The sequence below is a fragment of the Solanum pennellii genome, chromosome 7, assembly GCF_001406875.1.
Source record: "Solanum pennellii chromosome 7, SPENNV200".
In the NCBI taxonomy this organism is placed as follows: Eukaryota; Viridiplantae; Streptophyta; class Magnoliopsida; order Solanales; family Solanaceae; genus Solanum; species Solanum pennellii.
Window position 1 is genome coordinate 10,802,743 of NC_028643.1, and position 22,522 is coordinate 10,825,264.

The 22,522-nt window shown below is 36.3% G+C and overlaps 1 long non-coding RNA gene across 6 annotated transcripts; it reads right to left on the reverse strand.

Moving 5' to 3' along the window:
* Positions 1-7,819: 7,819 nt before the first annotated feature.
* Positions 7,820-21,385, reverse strand: LOC114077860. 6 transcript variants are annotated; one of them, XR_003579142.1, is made up of 5 exons: positions 17,037-21,385; positions 16,850-16,929; positions 16,468-16,758; positions 9,322-15,909; positions 7,820-9,004 (listed from the first exon to the last, which is right to left on the reverse strand). It is a non-coding gene; the product is annotated as an uncharacterized LOC114077860 (long non-coding RNA). The 6 variants fall into 6 exon arrangements; XR_003579141.1 differs by having other exon boundaries at positions 7,820-8,374; positions 8,791-15,909; XR_003579146.1 differs by having other exon boundaries at positions 7,830-9,004; positions 15,824-15,909; positions 17,037-21,375.
* Between the last annotated feature and the right edge of the window lie 1,137 nt (positions 21,386-22,522).

Genomic DNA, 22,522 nt, shown 5'->3' on the forward strand with positions numbered 1-22,522 from the left:
TTAATTAACTTATTAAACCCTAAGTTGAATAATTCAAGGTCAGTTCCTAAACCTTAAAACCACGTTCAAACTCAAACAAATACACGACTGAAACCAGAAAACAAGCATGAGAAAACCAGTGAACAAAACGCAAGAAAAAAACAGAAAAATTTCTTAGATGATTTTCAAGGTTCGTTCAAGGTTCGTTCAAGGTGGTCTTCGTAGATTAAGTTCTACTTAAGGTATGGGTTTCTATCCTGTACTTCTTTCTCCAAGAGAACTTTCTTTCGAATGATTCAAAGATCTTGAAAACTAGGTCTGTTTCCCGTCATTCTTGTCGAACTCCTTTCCCTAGTATCCTTGCTACGTTTTCAAAGTTAAATAGGTTAGAAATCATGTTGTTGGTATGTGGTGCTGACTGATCTTTATGTGTATTTGATTAAATAATGATTGAATGAATCTATTAATTGGACTCGTTTGATGCTAAGTGTTATTATGTGAATTAAAAGAATGATACTATGTTAAAGATATGTCCAAAAATGTATTGTATGAAGATGTTACGGTCTGTTGTGCACACTTGCTGTTAATATGACGTCATAAAGATGATATATTCATCAAATTCTAATACGATGCTGTCCAAGATGTTTAAAAAAATGTTATGCCTAAAGTTATGTTATAAGGTAAGCTAAAAAGGATCTCCGTGAAATCATAATTTGAGTGAATGTTTGCCTTATGTCAATAAAATGGCAAACAAAAGCATTGTTCAAAATTTAAATGGAAATTGGCTATAATGTTATCTCTAAATAAGTAAAAGATTGGCTAACGTATAATGTATAAAAACTTAAGCATGTTTCACATGAAAATTGGCTTATGCCAACAAATATGGTTATGAAGTCTATGCCCAAGTGTTTATGCCAATACTAATTGTATGCCAATAAAATGGCTAACAATACATTGTCTAAAAGTGATGTATGTAAATGACTATAATATTATGTTAAATAATTAAAAGATTGGCTAATGATTCATACATATTAAATTTAAATATGAACATACGTAGAATTGGCACATGCCAACAAAAATGGTTATGTAGTTTAATATTCAAAGGTTGAGGTCAATACTAATCATATGCCAATCTTGTGTAGTTAGAGTATCAAATGATAATATAAGCACTTCTAAACAAATTCAATGAACCCATAATCAAGGGCATGCCACTCATTGGGACAACTCCCAACATACTCTAAAATAATTACATATGAACTCATGAAACTCATTGAATGAACTGCTCATCGTCCATAAACGATGATATGAATCTACTACACTAAAGTAAGTATGTAACGTGAGTTATAACATAATTAAAGGGGCCTAAAGTAAGTAAGTTACCAGAATGGGGTGTTAAAGGAAGTGAGACAAGTCTCACTTATACCTAAGCTACTATGTTAAAAGAATACTCACGTATGAAGGTGTTAGAAGGTGTGAGCTAGTCTCATTAACAACAAAGGATGATATGTATGGAAAATTCACATTTCATCAATGTAAAGTAAGGATGACCAGTCATCAATAGAGTAAGTAAATCTCAACCTAGAAGCAAGCCTCCATAATGCTTGAGTCAATACTAGAAGATAAAGAAGAAATGAACATTCACGTAAAGGGGTGAGTAATTATGAAAAGCAAATGTGCTAATGTTAATGAATGTGGTGACAACATGATAAGAGGCTAATGTGAAAGATGAGAGCAATCTCAAATGAGCTTAAGTAAATGTTACCAAAACGTACTCACCTATGAGAGTGTAAAGATAATGAAGAGACCAGTATCTATGTACACTCTAATGAAAGTATTGAGACTGATGTATACTTAATACTAATGATGAGATGAGAAACCATCTATTGAGATATGATGTACTCATACTAGAAGCCAGCTTCCATGACGTATGAGTTGAATGAAATGGAACTTTATACTGAGCACCGATAGGCTAGCTATGAGCAGTGATGCCTTCTTTCGGGAAGGGCGGAGGTTCACGTAACTCTCATGAGATAAGACTGTCCGGCATGCCGGGTATGGGTCTCCTTATATATCCTAGTCTTCGAACCTATACTGCCAATATAGGGATCTGGCGTGGTTCAATTCCCACGTACGCTAGCATGTTTTGGGTCACTTTGGCCAGTGATTCCACCTCTTTTCGGTGTGGGGTAGATACTGGATTTCATGATGCTCACATGATCTATATCTGTTAAGGTTGGATTCCTCAATGTATGAAAGATAATGAATTGAATGATATCGAAGGTGTTTGTGCAAGACAATCAGGAGGTGAAATCAGATTCAAGTAATGACATTAGGTCATTCTTGGTCATTGCACTTCATGATCCCGATGAGAGTCTTAAACTTCATCCTAGGTATAGCTGTTGTTTACATCAGCCTACGAATGAATGATTTGAATAATGTGAAGTACGAATGAACGATGAAGCAGACTCTGTGTTTGCTAAAGAAGGCTTTCGGGTTGAGGTCCCATATGTTGGACCCTCACTCTAGATGTCTTATGCTACATCAAAGATTCCAAAGTATCATGTATATGAAATGTATAATATATAAAACATAATGGCATGATCAATAGAGAATTGCTTATGAAAGATAATGAATATATAGTGTAAAGAATGACTCACTACAAGGCAGGGAAATCATTCCTTAGTCCTTGGATTACTTACATCGATTCATTATGTATGGACTACAATGAATCATTGCACTTTTAAGTAGAACATAGGACCAAAGGAGTTATTGAACTACACAACAAGAAGAAGAAAAGACTGAAAAATAATCTAAGTGTACAAAGAGGAGCTCTCGTCCTAAGAGGATCAAAATCTCAAATCTTTGCCCGAGTTGTTCTAAAATTATGTGGATGATACTAATGTTTTGTAATCATATAGAAAATGAGTTGTGTGATTTTAATGCATTAAAATACATCATATTCATACAACAATTCACATCTAACGATTTAGGAAGTTTAGTTACTAGGCTTTCCAGAAATAGCATGTTGTTTAAGAAGAGCTTTCTTTGATCATGCATAGCCTTATGTGTATGTGTGCATACACCCATACTTAGTACAAGTGGTGTACTAACCCCTACTATTTACTATTTTTATAGCTGCAGGTCAAAGGACAGGTTGACGACACTTGCAGCGGCTTGGACTTCAGCGCTTCTCCAAACCATTTGGTAGGTCCTCATGATTTCGAGGATGCTACAGATTTAGTCTAGCCTTAGTTTTAGACATAGCTAGTGGATGTTGGCCCTAGCGTTTCTTTTGCACCTTCATTTTGAAGCTTTGTAATAAGGCCATGTTTGGCAAACTATTTATGATATATTCATATTTAGTTTCGAATTGATTCTTTATGTTAAATGGTTGTTCTCTTATGTTGAACTTAGTATATGATGTATCTAGTTAATAATTATATGAAGTCTATGTATACTTCATACATATAAAAAGTTTTAAATTTTCCACAAATTTAACTAGGTGAATGTGATGAATGCAAGATGAGGCTTGTCTACGACCTCTGAGAGGTCAACGACGCCGATTGCGATCCGTATTCCAGAATCCGGGTTGTGACAAACACTCAAGTGTAGTCGGTTACACATCCACAAAATAATAAGGAGCAATAGAAATGTTAATCCGAAACAGAGATTTGAATACTTTGGAACATGCAAAAATTACTAGAACAATGTCAAAACAGGAATCCTACTGTCCATACCAGGAACTTTTCCAGTTTAACATGCTCCGGAACAACCAATTTACTATCTTCCAACTACCCACCACTTCTGGGGATCAATAACTGCTTATATGGAATTGAGTTTATGCATATTCATCCAAAAAATGTCCTGCGTACCTATGGCTCTCAAAATAGCTATAAGACACTTCAGAGGAAAGAGGAACAAACACTAGACAAACAGTGGTCCAAAACCAAGATCTCTGAGCTGATAACTCTTGACTGGCAAATTTAGACAACTGCAGCTTAGAGGAGAGAAAAGTACCCCAAGCTAACTGAAACCAAAGCTTCCAAGCTACTTCAAGATGATAATACCTTCTCAACTTCACAAACTGTACACTCACATCTGTAGTGCTGTTTTATAGGTAAGAGATCCAGATCTAGCAAATACAACGAATGCTTAAAAAACATAAGCCGAACTGTAGAACATTATCAAACCACTGTATGACTATAACAGACTACTTCTTAGGACCTCCTTGATCTCATCCCTTCTCATGTTTGGTGGGTTCATTGGGTGGATGGCAAAATATCATTGTGCAACCAAAAATTTGCTCACGGTCCACAAAAATTCCACTAGTCATAACACTTATACATGCCATTTAAAGCTCATGGGCAGTTATACATAAAGAAAGCCAGAAAACATGGAAGAGAGACCCTCTACGTGATTTTGAATGAGCTAATTGCCTAACAACATGGAATATAGATAGCAACACCTCGCAGTTGCTTGTACTTATAGTGTTCCATACGAGAAGGTGCAAGAAAAGATGATGTGATGCTGGTACCAGAGATGAGGTTTACTTTGTTACAACAGAATCAAAGATCATTGACAACCAACAGCAGAAACAGAATGGACTATACCCTTACCATCATATTACCTCAGGCAGAACCAGAAAGAAATTGGCATACCTAAACAGGAAGTCCTTGGATGCCTCAGGAAACCAACAAAAGTGAGAATTTACAGCAACATCAAACTTCAAAATAAATCTGCAAACTCAAGGACTTCCAAGCACAGGAGGCCAAGTATTCTGCAAGACATTCTTTTCTGCAACTGACAGATCTGCTCATTCTCCATACAATTATAGAGCTAAATAAGAACTAAAGAATACAACTGCTCCAACAAATACAGACCTATCCAATTCTGTAAATACCCAAAAAATCATCAACCATCTCTGGTCACCGAGGAAATGAACAGATAATAATGTTAAAAACCACATAAGAATTATCCTAGACTCCTCCCAACTACCAAGCTTCCAACACCTACAAACCATGGGATAGAAACCTGCAACTGGGACAAAATTGAAACCCACCAGATCAGACAAGACAACTGGCAGAAGAAAAGAACCCGAGTTGCTTGCCATCCCTATTATGACAAAGCAGGGATGTTTATAGAGTAACGGGATGAAACAAAACTTCTCCAAATATTAACCTTGAATCAGCTAAAGGAGTACATGGCTGGAATATCACTTTTAGAAGAGTATTACATGACTGGGAATTGGAAAGAATCGTGTCCTTGTTCAAGACCTTGGAATCTTTCAAGGACTTCAAAGAATCTGCGGATAGGTTGTGCTAGAAATCTGGAAGTGATGGAGTCTACACTGTCAATTTGTGCATACAACTACCAAATTAGACAAAATGCACAATTTGACTAGTGGCCATGGAAGTTCATTTGGAAGACTAAGGCCCCTTACAAAGTCTTATTTTTTTCTTGGCTTGTAGCAAGAGAAACATGTCTCACTCAAGAAAACTTGAGAAGAAGGGGATTTCATCTATGCTCTAAATGTTGTATGTGTGGTGCAGCTGGAGAAAACAACAGCCATCTATTTCTACATTGTGTGGCGACTTTTTTTGAAATTGGTAGGACTAAGATGGTCTATGCCAGCAACAAGTTGTGAATTATTTAAGTGTTAAACTATAATGGCAGTGCAGTGAGACAAAAGAAGTGGTGGGAACTTCTCCTAGCTTGTACATGGAGGACAATTTGGAAAGAGAGGAACTACAGAATCTTTGAAGACAAAAGCAATCCTGTGCAGAAAATCAAGATGAATTGTATTTTTTTTCTTTTTTTAGTGTAAAGAAAAATATGTAGAGGAGACTGAATAACTAATTGATATGATAAGTCCTATGCATGGTTGGGTTTTTGTAATTGTAGATAGCACTGTCATGGTGCATATCTAAGTGCATATCTAATTCATATCACACACACACACATTTTATATTATCATATTATATTATAAGTGGGAAGCTCCAACATGTAAAGTTGAATTACCATTTTATCCCTATACTAAATAAAAATGTTATATTCATATTTGATTATTTTATCATATTATATTATAAGTGGGAAGCTCCAAGATGTAAAGTTGAATAACCATTTTATCCCTATACTAAATAAAAATGTTATATTCATATTTGATTATTTTATTTTTGAAAAATATTGAGCAGTAAACTTTTTTTACTATTAATGAATTGAGAATATTTGAACAGTTATGAAAATTAAATAATCTAAATGTTAAAGAAAATGAAGAGACAAATATTAGTTAATGAGAGCAAATAGGTAGAGATTTAAGTTGCACATTAACTAAAATATAGAAGCAGTTACCTTTACATTGCTAGAATCTTAAAAGTTGTAGATTTCAATACAATGAATCTCATAGTTAATATATTAATATATGTTATTTTCAATGATAAAAACATGAAAGAAGCTAAAGAGACTAATTAATCATTTAAAGTGAAAGTATTATATAAAGCCAAGAATAGTTTTAATTTTCCTCAAGTCCCCTCTCCATTTTTATGGGCTCTAAAGAAGAGTATATCATTTCTCTGAGCAGTTTTTTCTCAATCAATGTCAAAGTTAAAGGCTATTAAAATACGCTATGAACGTTGTTGGATTTGTGCAAGAATTTCAGCTATGGATGTTGTTGGATTCGTCAAAGAAATTTCTTAGTGAAGAATACACTCATGACACTTATTATTTAATTTCCTTGCTAGGGCTTAATATGTGCAACACACAACATTAATTTTACGGTAAAAGATTTCTATATGTTACTGGTTTTACACATATTTCATAAACGTAGCACATAACATTTCACTTATTCATTTAAATATTGTAGTTGTATAAGTTTTTGAATTTTGGATCTTAGAAACAAAAACACCATATAGGATGCTTATCAATTCTAAGAACATGTAATTTGTATTTTTTATTTTATAACACATAATATAACTTTAAAATATTGGTAATATACAATCTTCACAAAAATATTTTTATTTATATGGCCACACGCGCGTGGCGCGTATCCAGAAACTAGTATAAAAAAAGTGAGAAGATTTCAAGTTCAAAGTTAGATGACGAAAATGCCTTTCACTAATTTTTTAAATTAAAAAATCTTTTATTAATTTTTAAAATTAAATGAGTAATGACAATTAAACTTGACCAAATACATGATTAGATGTTATAACTTATCATTTTTCATTGCTTAATGAATTTGATTGTTAAACCTTTAAGCTTCTATCATTAAACACATTCATTCACAACCTTTCATGTACTTAGTTTCTCCCTTAATAAATTGGATAAAAAATATAAACTGCACTTTATGTTTCATCATCCTTATGTAATATTTTTTTTACTGGTCACTATTTTTCTTATTGCTTTGTACCTTCGTTCATTTTTTATTTTCATGATTGTTGGAGAAAACACATCATCTAATAGTTCTCATGTGATATCATTTTATTAGTCACTATTTTTCTTATTGGTTTGTTCCCTTCATTTTTATTTTAATGATAGTTGGAGTATTATGTCCCAAGAAACTTAAGCCTTGGGCTTAGAATTTTTGAGTGATAATTCTAATTGGTAAAAATATTGTTCTAGCCTTACAAGATCCCCCTCCAAAAAAAAATTGTTGATATTCAAGTTCAGGGCAGAAAGTAAACACTAAAAAGAGTTTATTTTATATGCACAAAAACACATACAGCAATACTTCAGAAAATGTTGAGCAATTTTATATCAACAAGAGTTGGGCCTATATAAATTATAATAGTAACAGAGGTCAAACGTGCAAGATACGTCTTCAGAGCTAGTGTATATATATATATATATATATATATATATATATATATACATACATGTTACCAGATTCAAAAAAGTACAGAGATATAATCAAAATCACCAGACATTCTCATTATCATATTATGCAAGACCTGAATAAATTCTTGCACACATGCAGCCACCATCAAACACCTCTAACCATCAGAAAGACGCTGCCAGCTCTACCGCCGTTAGGGTACGGGGAAGAAAGAAGATAGGTTTTAACCGAAACCTGACTCACAAAAGAATTCCAAAAGAACTCCTAAGAACCTGCAACTCAAATCATAGTTGGAACCCTCTTCACCAAAATGTTGTTTCCTAATGATACAACCAAGAAATTAAAGCACAGTGCTCTATATCATACGATGTCCAACGTATAACAGCCAAACGTGAAGTGCAACATGTGAATGAAGAGTTATGCTCTATGAATGAAGGAAAAGACAGCAGCATTTTTCATGACTGTCACAACTCGATCTGAAGCGGGCTTCATAGAAGATCCCATTTACTTGTGCAAGGTTCCTACTCAATCACCAACACAAGAAACCCAAGGAGCAAGGAACAATTTCTGAAATAAAAAATGAACTATAGATGGTAGTAGAACATGAGGGGAACAAAGTGATGAAACCATCAGTGACTAATCTGTGAAGTGTCTATTTGCTGAATAGACTATCTGGTAAGTAACATTTTTAAAAAAACTTCTTTTCATTTTTTTTCGACATTTTACAAAACATACCGTCTGAAGTGACATTTCACTCAACATACACCAATGATATAAAACAACACAAAGAAAAACAGATCAAAGGTTAGCGCTATAATCAATGGTGATTTCCACCATATTAAGAAAATTAGTTAACTTGGAAGACTATTTAGAAGAACAAGATTTGTTAAAAAAATTCCCAACTTGCACGGTGATCTGATATGTGATGGATTTATAATGGTATATTTCATGAGAAGATCTTTTACACAGAAAAAAATAGTTACCTTTGTATTGAATATATGACCTTTTGCACAAAAGATGAGCTAAGTTTTTTACTTGACTGCTCTAGATCCAATAAATTGCCGCTAGCTCTTTGATGCAAAGACTGTTCAAATGTAAATGTTTCACGGAGAAAAAAGTGTGAAAGATCTCTCTTTTTACGTTAAAGTTTTACATAGTAGCTGACCGTTTGAAGCAACTCCTCAAATGACTGAATATCTGAAACATAATAGGCATGTTAAAAAAATAATAGGGGAGAGACCTCCAAAAATAAAAAAGGCTTCAATTTGTGTAATTTTTTTAAATAGGTAACTTTGAAAAAAAAAAGGCTTGATTACACCAACACAATTAGACTGAAAATAGTGATTATGACTGCAGATTGTGAATCCAATAATAGAACCAGAAACTGAATGATATGACCATGTGCGGTAACCACCACTGACATACATATTTCTCAGATAAACTCACTACAAGAAGAGTACCATTTCGAAGAGGGTAAAAAATAAATTCATACAAACAAGAGAAGAGAACTGAACTGAAAATTCGGCACTCGCAGGAGCTTGAACCAAATGGAACCTCAACATAAATCACAAACAAAAGCAGCCCCACGGAAAGAAGAATTTTACTTCTTCAAGACCACAACTGCAAACACAGAAAGAAGGAACAGTGCAAACTCGCAAAACCCAAACCACTATGGAAGTCAATACAAAAGACGTAGACAATATTTAGATACCCCCTTTTTCTCGAAGCACTAACAATATCTAGATTGGTGTGCAACCACCTAAATGACCAGTTAACTAAACACTTGCCTTCACAAACTAAAAGTCTAATCCCCCATACTGTTCACTATGTATGGTGTAGATCCTACTATCCTCCAATACTGTTTGCTATGTAGTATATACATCCTTCCAACAGACAACAGAAAGTGGAGTGATAAGCAAAAAGAAAATGAAAACAAAGAAGGTAAGAAGCAAGACACCGGAGGTAGATGAGCATTTCACAAGATTATGGAAAGATCCATAATTTACCGAGAACTTACTTACCAAATGTCCACAAGACCACACCCATAAGAAACCTCATCAGTTGAATCACAGCAAACATAAGCATCTGGACCAAAAGTTGAAAATGCACTTGTGGAAAGAATTGTCCTACTTGAGAACTTCTGTATAACAGCATTTCTGACAACGAGATAAGGAATCTCTATGAACCAAGAAGAAAACTGAACCGAAAAGATAGATACTAATAAAGCCTGTCTAAGGAAACCTCAACGCTAATTGACAAACAAGGTTGCTCCATGAAAGTAAGACTTCACTGATCTAGAAAGACCCAACGACAGCTAGCACAAAAAGAAGGGAACAGTCGAGTGCAAAGCCGTGAAACCCACGCCACATTAGAAGAGATCACTAGAGATGCCAAGAAAGATTGCAAAACTCCCTTCCCTCGGTGCCTGATGATATCCAAATTGCAGTGCAAGTACCAAAATGGCAAAGAAGCAGGGTGCACAAGGATACACACTGAAACCGAACTACGAGACTACCAAATCTGATCCCCTCATTATCACCATATGGTCTACACATATGCATCCGAACAAACAAAATCAAGTGGAAAAACAGGAGCAGAGAAGATAAGTAGCAAGAACAAACCAAAGTAGAAGAGATCTTAGGTCCATATGAAAACCTAAAATGGTACCTCTCAGGTGTCCATACCAATCAGGGATCTCATCAGTTCGATCATCCAAGAAAATTAGCATCAAGACTAGAAACTTCACAGCTTCAGACTACAAAACACACACGCACTAGTGGAAAATATTATCATTGCTGAATGTTGAGAGCTTCCACAACAGTAGTTTTGAAAAGAGAAAAGGGACTCACTTATTAAGAAGAAAACTGAATTTAGTTTATTCTTAGGAAGATCCAACAGTTATATGCACAAGAAGAAAGAAACAGGCAAGTGCAAAACATGGGAAACCCATACCACGCAGGGGAGATGCCAAACAATGTAACATTTCAAACTGCCCTCTTCTTGGAGCATGGTGATATCACGAAAGTGAATCCTCTTCACCATCATATCACCATGTGGAAAACATTCATTCATCAATCCAAACTAAATCAACTGGTAGGATAAACGAACACAGAGATGGTAAGTAGCGAGATCACGAAAGTAGAGGACTGCATTATATGGCCATCAAAAGAACCAAATTTGAACACATTTATCAAATGTCCATAACCATCAAAATCTCATCAGTCGCATCTGGATTACATGAAAGAAAAAATATGGCAACAAAATGCAAATACTAGTGAAGTAAGGCTGAGAAACAGCGAAGGAACAATTCTTATTACGGAAGAAACTGAATTGAAAATCTCAATGATTATTAAAAGCATAAACCAAGAAAACTCTTAACATAAATTGATGGACAAGGCCGCTGCATGAAAAGAAGAATCTACGGCTCTGTAAGACCCAGTGACTGCAAGCACAGAAAGAATGGAACAGTTAAGTGCGAAGCTGGTGAAGCACGCTGCCTAGAATTTACTAGAAATACCAAGACAAGATTGAGAACCGCCTCCTTCCGAAGCCTCTTGATAATATCCAGATTATAGTGCAAGCACAACATGGACAACAAACATGATGCAGAGGAATGCAGTACACCAACCATCAAAACCTTCCCGATTAATCCCCTCAACTGTCACCATACATCCATCCAACAAACAAATTCAAGATTGCGTAATACAAGTAAAAGGAAGTAGAGAATATGAGCAGCGAGCAACGAGAACAACAAAAGAGAAGACCATTTTATGAGGCTTGAGAAAGATCCAAAATTGAGTACTTATTGGGTGTCCACAAGACCATAACCATCAGAAAACTCATCAATTGGATAATTGAAGAAAATAAGCATCTGAACTGAAAAATGAAAACGACCATAAGAATTTGACAAAAGAAAAATTATTTAGTTGAAAATCTTAGTCTTCATAAGAGCCTGAACCATAAAAACCTCGACATAAATTGGACAAACAAAGACGCTCCATCAAAAGAATATTCTACTGCTCTATAAGACCCAATGGCTGCAAGCACAAAAAGAAGGGTACAATCAAGTCCAAACTGACAGAACCAATACATCCTAAGAAATCACTAGAGATGCCAAGAGGGTACAGATCAGATTGCATAGCAAGAACCACAAAGACTAACAGGGTATAGAGATAGCATACTGGACATCAACCTTTGGAATCTCTAAATCTTTAACCTCTACACTGCCACCATATAGTCTACACAGCCATCCAACAAAAATAAAAAGTTGCGACAACCAAAAAAAAATGGCAGGAAAAAACATATATATCTAGAAACCAGAAGTACAGGAGCACTTAATGGCGCAGTCAAAATATAAGATCCAATATTGACAGAGTACTTATCAGGTGTCTATAACCATAAGAGACCTCATCTGTCGAAGCCTGATAATATCATAATGAAGAATATCATAATGAAGTGCAAGCACCGAAATGCCAAAGAAATCTTCATCAAAAAAAAAAAGAAATGGCAAAGAAATCGGGTGGGCAATGAACAGTGGACAACAACCTTCAGAACTTCCCAATCTAATCCTCTTAACTGCCATCCATCCAAACAAAATCAAGCTGGGGTACAACAAACGGGAAGCAGGGTACAACACACACTAGTTGAAAATATTACCATTGTTTGCAACTTCCACACAACAGTAGTTCTGACAAAGAGTCAGAGAAAAGGGACATGCTGATTAAGGAAAACCTGAACAAAAGTTCATTCTTTGAAAGACCCAATGGTTACATGCACAAAAAGAACGAAACAAGTTAAAAACATGGTAAATTCATACTGTGCCGAGAGATCACTAGAGATGCCAAACAATGCAACATATTCAGCTTTATCCGATTTTATCTTCACTCACCGAATCCTTTAATAACAAAGTTCCCATTACTTGAAGCCTTGTGATTCCCAATCATCCAGATTGCAGTGCAAGCACCAGATGGAAAGAAATAGGGTCCCCAGGGACGCACATCGAAACCAAACCACAAAATTTACAAATCTTATCCTCTTTCTATCATATCACCACCATGTGGCCTACAAACATTCATTCAACCAGAACTAAATAAACTGGTAAGCTAAATGAAAGTAGAGAAGTTAAGCAGCGAGAACACAAAAGTAGAGCGCGTTACAGAGCAATCAAAAATCCAAGACTGAGTTTGAATACACTTATCAAGCATCCACAAACCATGGAGTTCTTATCAGTTAAAATCACCAAAAAACATAAGCATCTGGATTACATAAAAAACGGCAACAAAATACACACTAGTGAAGCAGTATTGACAAAGAGAAAAGGTAACCATTCTGATGGTGGAAGAAAACTGAATTGAAGATCTCAATCATCATTAAAGCAACAACCAAAAACCTCAACACAATTGACAGACAAGGCCACCACATGAAAAGAAGAATCTACGGCTATGCACCCAACGGTTGCAAGCACAGAAAAATTGGAACAGTTAAGTGCAAAACTAGTGAAGCCTTTACCACCAAGGATTCACAAGAAATACCATAAAAGATAGAGAACCGCCTTCTTCTGAATCCTCCGACAGTATCTAGATTGTAGTGTGTGCACTAACATGGCCAAGAAATAGGGTGCAGACTATGCAAAACTGTACACCAACCTTCAAAATCCTCCAAGCCTAATCCCCTCAACTTTCACCATATATCCACCCAACAAACAAAATCAAGTTGGCGTAATACTAGAAAGAGGAAGCAGAGAAAGTGAGCAGTGAGCTATGTTGCTCAGACTCTTCAAAAATGTCAACGGGTGCATGTCGGATTCGCCAAAAGTAGTGTTTCTTGGAATCCGGCATGGGTGAGGGCATCGAAGTGAAGAATCTGCGCAACTTAGGTAGTGAGTAGTTATCAGGTGTCCATAAGACCATAACCATTAACCATCAACTATTTTAGTTGTAATCCCAGTACTCATAAAAGCCTTAACTAAGGCAACCTCGACATGAATGGACAAGTGGCTTTTAATTCACTGCTCTTTAAGACCCAATGGTTGTAAACACAAAACAAAGGTTACAATCAACTTCAAAGTTGACGAAAACCCACACCACCAAAGAAATCACTAGAGATGCCACATAGACAAGATTAAAGAACCCTTATTCATTGAAACCCCTATGATATATCCAGATTGCAGTGCAAGAACTAAAAAGACCGAGAGGGCACAGAGATACGATACTGGATATCAACCTTACAAATCTCCCAATCTTTTTTTGATAACGTTAAAGTTATAAATCTCCCAATCTTAACCTCTAATATTGTCACATTATAGTCTACACATCCATCCAACAAAAAATTGGCAGCAAAAAATATATGTAGTTGGAAGACCAGAAGTAGAGCAGCACTTTATTAAAATATAGATCCACAAGCCAAGTACTTATCAAGTGACTATAACCATAATGAGGAGGGAACTCATCAGTTGGATCATTGAAGAACAAAGTGTCTGGATTAAAATCTCCACGGCAGCAGAACATTATACACACTTGTAAGAAAATAATATCTTAGTCAAAAGAACATCCATACGGCAATAGTTTTGACAGAGAAAAGGGACCCATAAGGAAAGAAAACTGAATCAAAAATCTCAATACTCATAAAAGACTCTTACTAAAGAAACCTCAACACAACGGATAAACATGGCTTCTTCATGAAAATAATAATTCACTACCCTGTGGTTCAATGGCTGCAAGAACTGAAAGAAAGGAACAGTAAAGTGAAAATCTGACAAACCCCAAAACCACCCATGTAATCACTAAATATGCCATAGACAGACTTAAAACACCCTTATTTCAGTAGTGCAAGCACCAAAGACCAAAAGGTGACAGAGGATCACATGTTGATTATAACCAGGCTTTGAAATTTCCAAATCTGAATGTCCATAACAGTAACACCACCATATGGCTACACAACTATTCAACCAAAACAAACTATCATGATAATGTAAAAAAAAAAGGAAGAAAAGAGATAATAAGTAGCTAGAAGAACAAAATTAAAGAAGTTATTTACATCACTGATAAAAGATCTAGGATTGGCCGAGTACTAATTCAGGTGCCCACACAAAAGACCTCATCACCATAGGACACCTCACAACATGGATCATCGAAGAGCATATGCTTCTGAACTAAGAACTTAATGGCAGCAGAAAAATACAACACACTGGTCAAAAATAATATCCTGACAGAGAAACTCCCATACAATAGTAGTTTTGACAAAGATAAGAGGAGCCATAAGGGAAGAAAACTGAATTAAGAATGACCAATACCTATAAAAGACTGAACAAGAAAGGCCTCAACTAATATGGACAAACAATATCACTCCATGAAAAGAAGAATCCACTGCTCTGTAAGACCCAATGGCTGCAAGCAAAGGAATGAAGGGAAGAATTTCTTGCAAAGCATACGATACCCACTAGAAAATGCAAGACAAGATTGAAAAACCCCTCTCGTAGCCTAATAATATCCACATTGTGGTGCAACCACAAAACTGGCAAAGAATCAAGATTGAGAAACTCCTCTATCTCGCCTAACAATATTCAGATTGTAGTGCCAGCACAGAAATGACAGAGAAACAGCTTGCACAAGAATGGACACTGGGCATCTACCTATGAAATTTTCCAAATCTAATCCTCGACTGTCATCTACCAAACAAACAAAATCAAGCTGGGGTGATACAACAAACAGGAAGCAGAGAACGGACCCACATGATGGGGATGTCAAGCGATATAGGATTGAGTTTTGATTACTTATCAAGTGTCAATAAGACCATATACCCATCAACCAACCAGGGATCTCGGTATCTCATCAATTGGATCACCGAAGAACACAAACATTTGACCTACAAACTAAAAACGGCAGCAGAATACAACACACGCTAGTGCAAGAAAAACTAATTTAACTAGGGACTTCCATATAACAACATTTTTTGACAAAGAGAGGAGGGACCACTCCGATTTGGGAAGAAAATTGAAATGTGAATCACAGTACTCACAAAACCTGAAGTAGAAGAACCTCAATACAAATGTCTAAACAAATCCCCTCCATGAAAAGGATAATTCACTGCTCGGTTAGACCTAACTGCAAGCACAAAAAGAAGGGAAAAGTTCAGTGCAAAGCTGACAAAACCCTTATCACCTAAGATATCACTAGAGATGCAACAGATACTGAAAAATCCCATTAGTCGAAGCCTGACAATATCTATCTTGGAGTGCAAGCACAAAAAAGACAAAGAAAAAGGTGCACAGGAATGCATATTGGATACAAGAATCCGAAGTTCCCAAAACTAATCCTTTATTAATATCACTATGTGGTCCTACACATATATTCACCAACAAACAAGATCAAGCAGGTGTGATAACCAAGGGAAAACAGACGCACAGAGAAAATAAGTAGCTAGGAAACAAAAGGCAGAGGAGCACTTTCAGCACTATCAGAGATCCAGAATTGACTTTGACTACTTATACAGTTCCCATAACACCACAAGATATAGCAGGATTATCAAAGGACATGCGCATCTGAACCATGAAGTAAAACTGGCAGCGGAACGTGTCATACACACAAAGGAAGAGAATTATCATAGTTGAGAACTTTCATAAGCAGTTATGACAAAACTTCGAGAGACTACTAGTCAAAAACCTGGGTACTGCTGCATCTTTCCAAGGACGAATACCAAAGCAAGACATCTCTACTGTAGAACCACTTGCACCTAGATGCAAATCCATGTATTCTTGACAGGTAAGAATGACATCCAGTGATGACCAAACCAAATAAGTTGAGCGAGGAGAAACATGATAGGCATCAATATTAGCATTAAAAATGGAAGTCAAGATATCAAATCCAAACTGACAGCTCCTCTCTATATGTTATGACGATGAGACGATGGGACTCGTTCATCTCAAGATCCAAATTCCCACTTCTACTCATATTCTGATTCAATAGAAGGAAATTGCTAGGTTTTAGTGTCGTAAATAGGGTGACAAAACAATGTACACAACACATGATTTGTCACAACAAATACCTCAGAATTTTCCAAAACCAGGAAGCAATACTCGATTTCCCAAAACTGCATCCAGAATAGGCCTTACCAGCTTCCAATTTCTATAATAAAAACAGTGGAAATCAATCAAATGTACACCAAGAAATTGGGAACAAAATAAATAAATGCACTAGAAAGGTACCCATAAACATTCTCCTATCATTATTACCTAGACCTGATCAACCAAACACCAATAGCAAACAAAAGATCCAAAATTGGGTACTTGTTATGTGTCTACAAGACCATAACCATCAACCATCAGGTATCTCATCAGCTTGGATAATTGAAGAAAATAGGCATCTAAACAGAAAGAAAAAATGACGATAGAATACGACACACTAGTTGAAAAAAAGAATAGTTGCAAATCTCAGTACTCATACAAGCCTGAACCATGAAACCTCGACATAAACTGACAGAGAAAGCCTCTCCATCAAAAGAGTTACTGCTCTGTAAGACCCAATGGCTGCAAGAACAAAAAGAAGGGTACAATCAGTCCAAAACTGACAAAACCCTTACCGCCTAAGAAATCACTAAGAGTACATCCAGATTACAGTGCAAGAACCAAAAATACCAAGAGGGTACAGCGATACCATACTGGACATTAACCTTTGAAATCTCCAAACTGTTAACCTCTAATAATGCCACAATATAGTTTGACCTATCGTCACATATGAAATAACAAACGGTAAAAATTTAGGAACCTTTTTTCCCACCAGATCTATTGCAGGAAAGGGATAATGTGTAACTTCGAATTGTCAACTATGTCCTTTATAGTCTACACATCCATCCATCAAAAATAAGAAGTTGTGACAACTAAAAGAAAAGGGCAGGACAGAACATATGTAGCTAGATGACCAGAAATGGAGGAGCACTTTATGGCGCTGACAAAAAGTAATATCCAGAATTGACCAAGTACTTACTGGCAAAACCTCATGGTAGCAGAACACAGCATACACTGTGAAAAATATTATCTTAGTTGAGAAACTGAGTCTTTCATACAACAATAGTTTTGCAAGAGAAAGAGGAGCCATACAGGAATCAAATATTGCAGTACTCATAAAAGACTTAACTAAAGAAACCTCAACACAAATGGAAAAACACGGCTGCTTCATGAAAAGAATAATTCACTAGACAATGGCTGCAAGAACAGAAAGAAAGCAACAGTTAAGTGCAAATATTACAAACCCCGGACAACCCAAAATGATGACTAGATATGCCATAGACGAGACCGAATACCCCCTTCTGTCAAAGCCCAGTAATATCAAGATTGCAGTGCAAGCACAAAAATTCCAAAAGGTGGTCGAGGATAGCATGTTGGTTAACCAAGCTTTGAAATTTCCAAACCTGAACATGCATAACAGTATCACCATATGGTCTACACATCCATCAAACCAATAAAACTAGTGTGATAACAGAAAAAATGGAAGCAGAGAAGATAAGTAGCTAGAAAAACAAAAGAAACAAAGTATTTTACGCCACGATCGGAATATCCACAATTGGCCGAGTACTTATCAGTTGTCCATAGCCATAAGAGACTTCATCATCACCACAAGAGACCTCATCAATTGGATCATCTAAGACACATGCGTCGGACTAAGAACTTAATGGCAGCGGAACACAATACACTGGTGAAAAATAATGTCCTAATTGAGAAACTTCACATAACAATAGTTTTGAAAAGACAAAGCAGTCATTAGAGAAAAAGAACTTAAATTGAAAACTATCATACTCATAAAATACTTAAAAGAAACCTCAACAACACATATGTACAAATAAGGGCACTCCATGAGAAGAAAAATCCACTGCTTTGTGAGACCCAATGGCTGCAACCAAAGGAACAAAGGGAAGAGTTACGAAACCCACTGTAAAATGCCAGAAAAGATCGAAAAAACCCTCTCAAAGCCTGTTAATTTTCAGATTACAGTAGAATCACAAAAATGGCAAAGAAACAAAATTGGAAACCCCCTCAAACAAGCCTGGTATATTCAGATTGCAGTGCAAGCATGGAAATAGGCAAAAAAACAGGATGCACAGGAATGGACTCTGGGCATTCAACCTTTGGAACTTCCCAAATCTTATCCTGTTAACTGCCATCCATCCAACAAATGAAATCAAGATGGGGTGACACAACAGCTGGAAAGCAGAGTAAACACACATTGATGGGAAATATTACCATTGTGGAGGACTTCCACACAACAGTAGTTTTAACAAAGAGGAAAGGGTCTAACTGAACTTAAGTTCATTCTGTAAAAAATCCCACAGATAACATGCACAAAAATAACATAACAAGTCGGTGAAAAACATGGGAAACTCATACCACGCAGCAAGACCACTAGAGATGCAAAACAATATAACATTGCAAAGCGCCCATTTCTTAAAGTGTCTGTTATATCCTATCATCCAGATTACAGTTCAAGCACCAGAATGGCAAGAAACAGGATTCACAGGGATGCACATCAAAACCAAACTACAAAATTTAATCTATCCTCCTACTATCATCATATCACCACCATGTGACCTACAAACATTCATCCAACCAAACTAAATCAACTAGTAGGCTAAATGAAAGCAAAGAAGGTAAGCAGCGACAACATGAAAGTAAAGGTGTTACAGGGCTATCAAAAGATCCATCTGATTCTGAATACATTCATCGACTGTCCATAACCATGGACATCTCATCAGTTGGATCACCAACAAGCATAAGCATCTGGATTACTTTAAAAAATGGCAACAAAATATGCAACAGATAGTGAAGCAATGTTGACAAAGAGAAAAAGGAACCATTCTGATTACGGAAGGAAACTGAATTAAAGATCTCAATAATCATTAAAGCGTTGACAAAAAAAACCTCAACACAAATTGACAAAAGAAACCTCAACATAAATCGGCAGACAAGGCCTCCATGAAAAGAAGAATATACAGCTCGAAAAGACCCAACGGCTGCAAGCACAGAAAGAATGGAATAGTTTAAGTGCAAAGCTGGTGAAGCCTAACCACCTAGAAACCACTAGTAATGCAAGACAAGATTGAGAACCGTTCTTTCAAAGCCTCTGATATTACGAAGATTGTGGTGCATGCACAAATATAGCCAAAAATAGGGTGCACGGTATGCACACTATACACCAACCTTCAAAATTCTTCAACAAGTCTAATCCCCTCAACTTACACCATACATCCATCCCACAAACAAAATCAAGCTGACGTTTTACAAGAAAAAGAAAGCAGAGAAAATGAAAAGCAAAAACACCACCGTTTATGAGCTTTCAGTAGATCCAAGAGATCTTGTCAGGTGTCCATAAGACCAGAATCATCAACCATCTGGAGTCTCACAGTTGGATAATTAAAGAAAAGAAGCATCTGGACAAAAAACAAAAATGACAGTAGAATATGACACATACTAGCGAAAAAACAAAAACTATCTTCAGATGAAAATCTGAGTAGTCATAAAAGTCTGAACTAAGGCAACCTCAACAAATACGGACAAACTAAGCTGCTTTATGAAGCAAATAATTCGCTGCTATCTAAGACCCAATGGCTGCAAGCACAAAAAGAAAGGTGCAATAAAAACCAAAGTTGACGAAACCAACACCAACTAAGAAATCACTAGATATGAGATTTAGACAAGATTTAAAAACCCTTCTTTGTTGAAGCCCTGACCAATACATCCATATTGCAGTGCAAGAACCAAAAAGACTAAGAGGGTACAACGATACTATACGGCATGTCAACCTTTGAAATCTCCAAATCCTAACCTCTATTATTTTCACCATATAGTCTACGCACCCATCCAACAAAAAATGGCAGCAAAGAATATATCTAGCAAGAGGACCAGAAGTAGAGCAGCACTTTATGGAGAGATAAATCCACAAACCGAGTACTTATCAAGCAAATATAACCATAATGAGGAGAGAACTCTTCAGTTGGATCATTGAAGAACAAAGTGTCTGGATTAAAATCCTCATGGCAGCAGAACACAATACACACTTCTAAGAAAATATTATCTTAGTCAAAAAATCATCCATACAACAATAGTTTTGACAGAGAAAAGGTATCCATAAGGAAAGAGAACTGAATCAAAAATCACAATACTCATAAAAGACTCTACTAAAGAAACCTCAACACAAACAGATAAAACACGATCGCTTAATGAAATGAAAAATACACTGCCCTGAAGTTCATTGGCTGCAAGAATTGAACGAAAGGAACAGTTAAGTGCAGATCCAATGAACGCCAAAACCACCCATGTAACTAAATATGCCATAGACAAGACCAAAAAACCCTTTATGTCAAAGCCCGGATATCCAAATTGCAGTGCAAGCACCGAAGACTAAAGGTGACAGAGGATCACATGTAGGTTACAACCACGCTTTGAAATTTCCTAATCTGAATGTCCATAACAGTATCACCATATGTACACATCTATCCAACCAAAACAAACTAGCGTGATAATGAAAAAAAAATGGAAGTACAGAAGATAAGTAAGTAGATAGAAGATCAAAAGTAAATGAAAGTATATTACGTAACTGTTACTATCAGAAGATCTGGAATCGGCCGAGTACCTATCCAGGTGTCCACAGCTATAAAAGACTCCACCACAATAGGAAACCTCATCAGTTGGATCATTGAATAACATATGCGTCTCGACCAAGAAAATTCACGCTAGGGCTTAGAGAAAGGAGAAAGAGAAGAGAAAAGAAGAAGAAAGAGGGCAAGATTCGGAAGATCGTCGAATTCATTTGAGTATTTCGTCGAGGGTGATCCATAAAAAGGTATGTGAGTCTTCCATAAAGTTGGGTTTGTTCATCCACGTGCCAAACATGTTTAATTCATCCTGATTTCATCCTAAAAGATTGGATTTTGAATGTTCTTGAATGTTGTTCTTGAATTGCTTTCGTTCTTGAACATGAGTTGATGTTTATGAATTGCTTGAGGTAGAAAGTGATGTTTCTTAAGTTCCTTGGTTTAAATCCTTGTACATACGAAATGGATATATAAATATAAGGCGAATTTGAGTAAAAGAATCAAATTAGAAATATTTAAGGTCAGCAAAACAAGATGAAAATTCATCAGGCGTCACCTGGGCAAAGCAAGGCATGGCGCGCCCGATCTGCGCCAAAGGGCCTAGTTGCTGCGCGCCTGCAGTGCACCAGTGTCACGCCCCGAGCCTACACCCTTGACATGGCCGACACCTAATGACCATTGCTATCCTTGAGCAAACCCTTGGTCTGTCTTACTTAACTCAACAGAAGACTTAACTCAATAATAAGTAAGAATCATTCTCACAAGATAACATAAAATAAATTGTCTTGGACAAAGTGGCACTTTAGTCTCAAAATAAAACATCTGAAATGCAAAATAAAGAGAGACTCAAAACTGATTATCTGACTGACTATCTGTCTATGAAGCCTCTATAATACTAAGATAAATGTTGGGACAAACCCCTCAACATTCTGGATAGTGCAACGTCCCACCCCTTCCCTAGGTGTTTGACGACTTTTCTTGCTCGTTTTTCAACTCTAAACCCCCTAACTCCAATGGTTCTTTCCCCAAACATTTAGAATCGACTCAACCATATAAAATGTATCAAATTACACTCAAAATCTCAACTAAAATCATGAATCAAGCACCAAAAACCTAACAACACAACCCACAAGA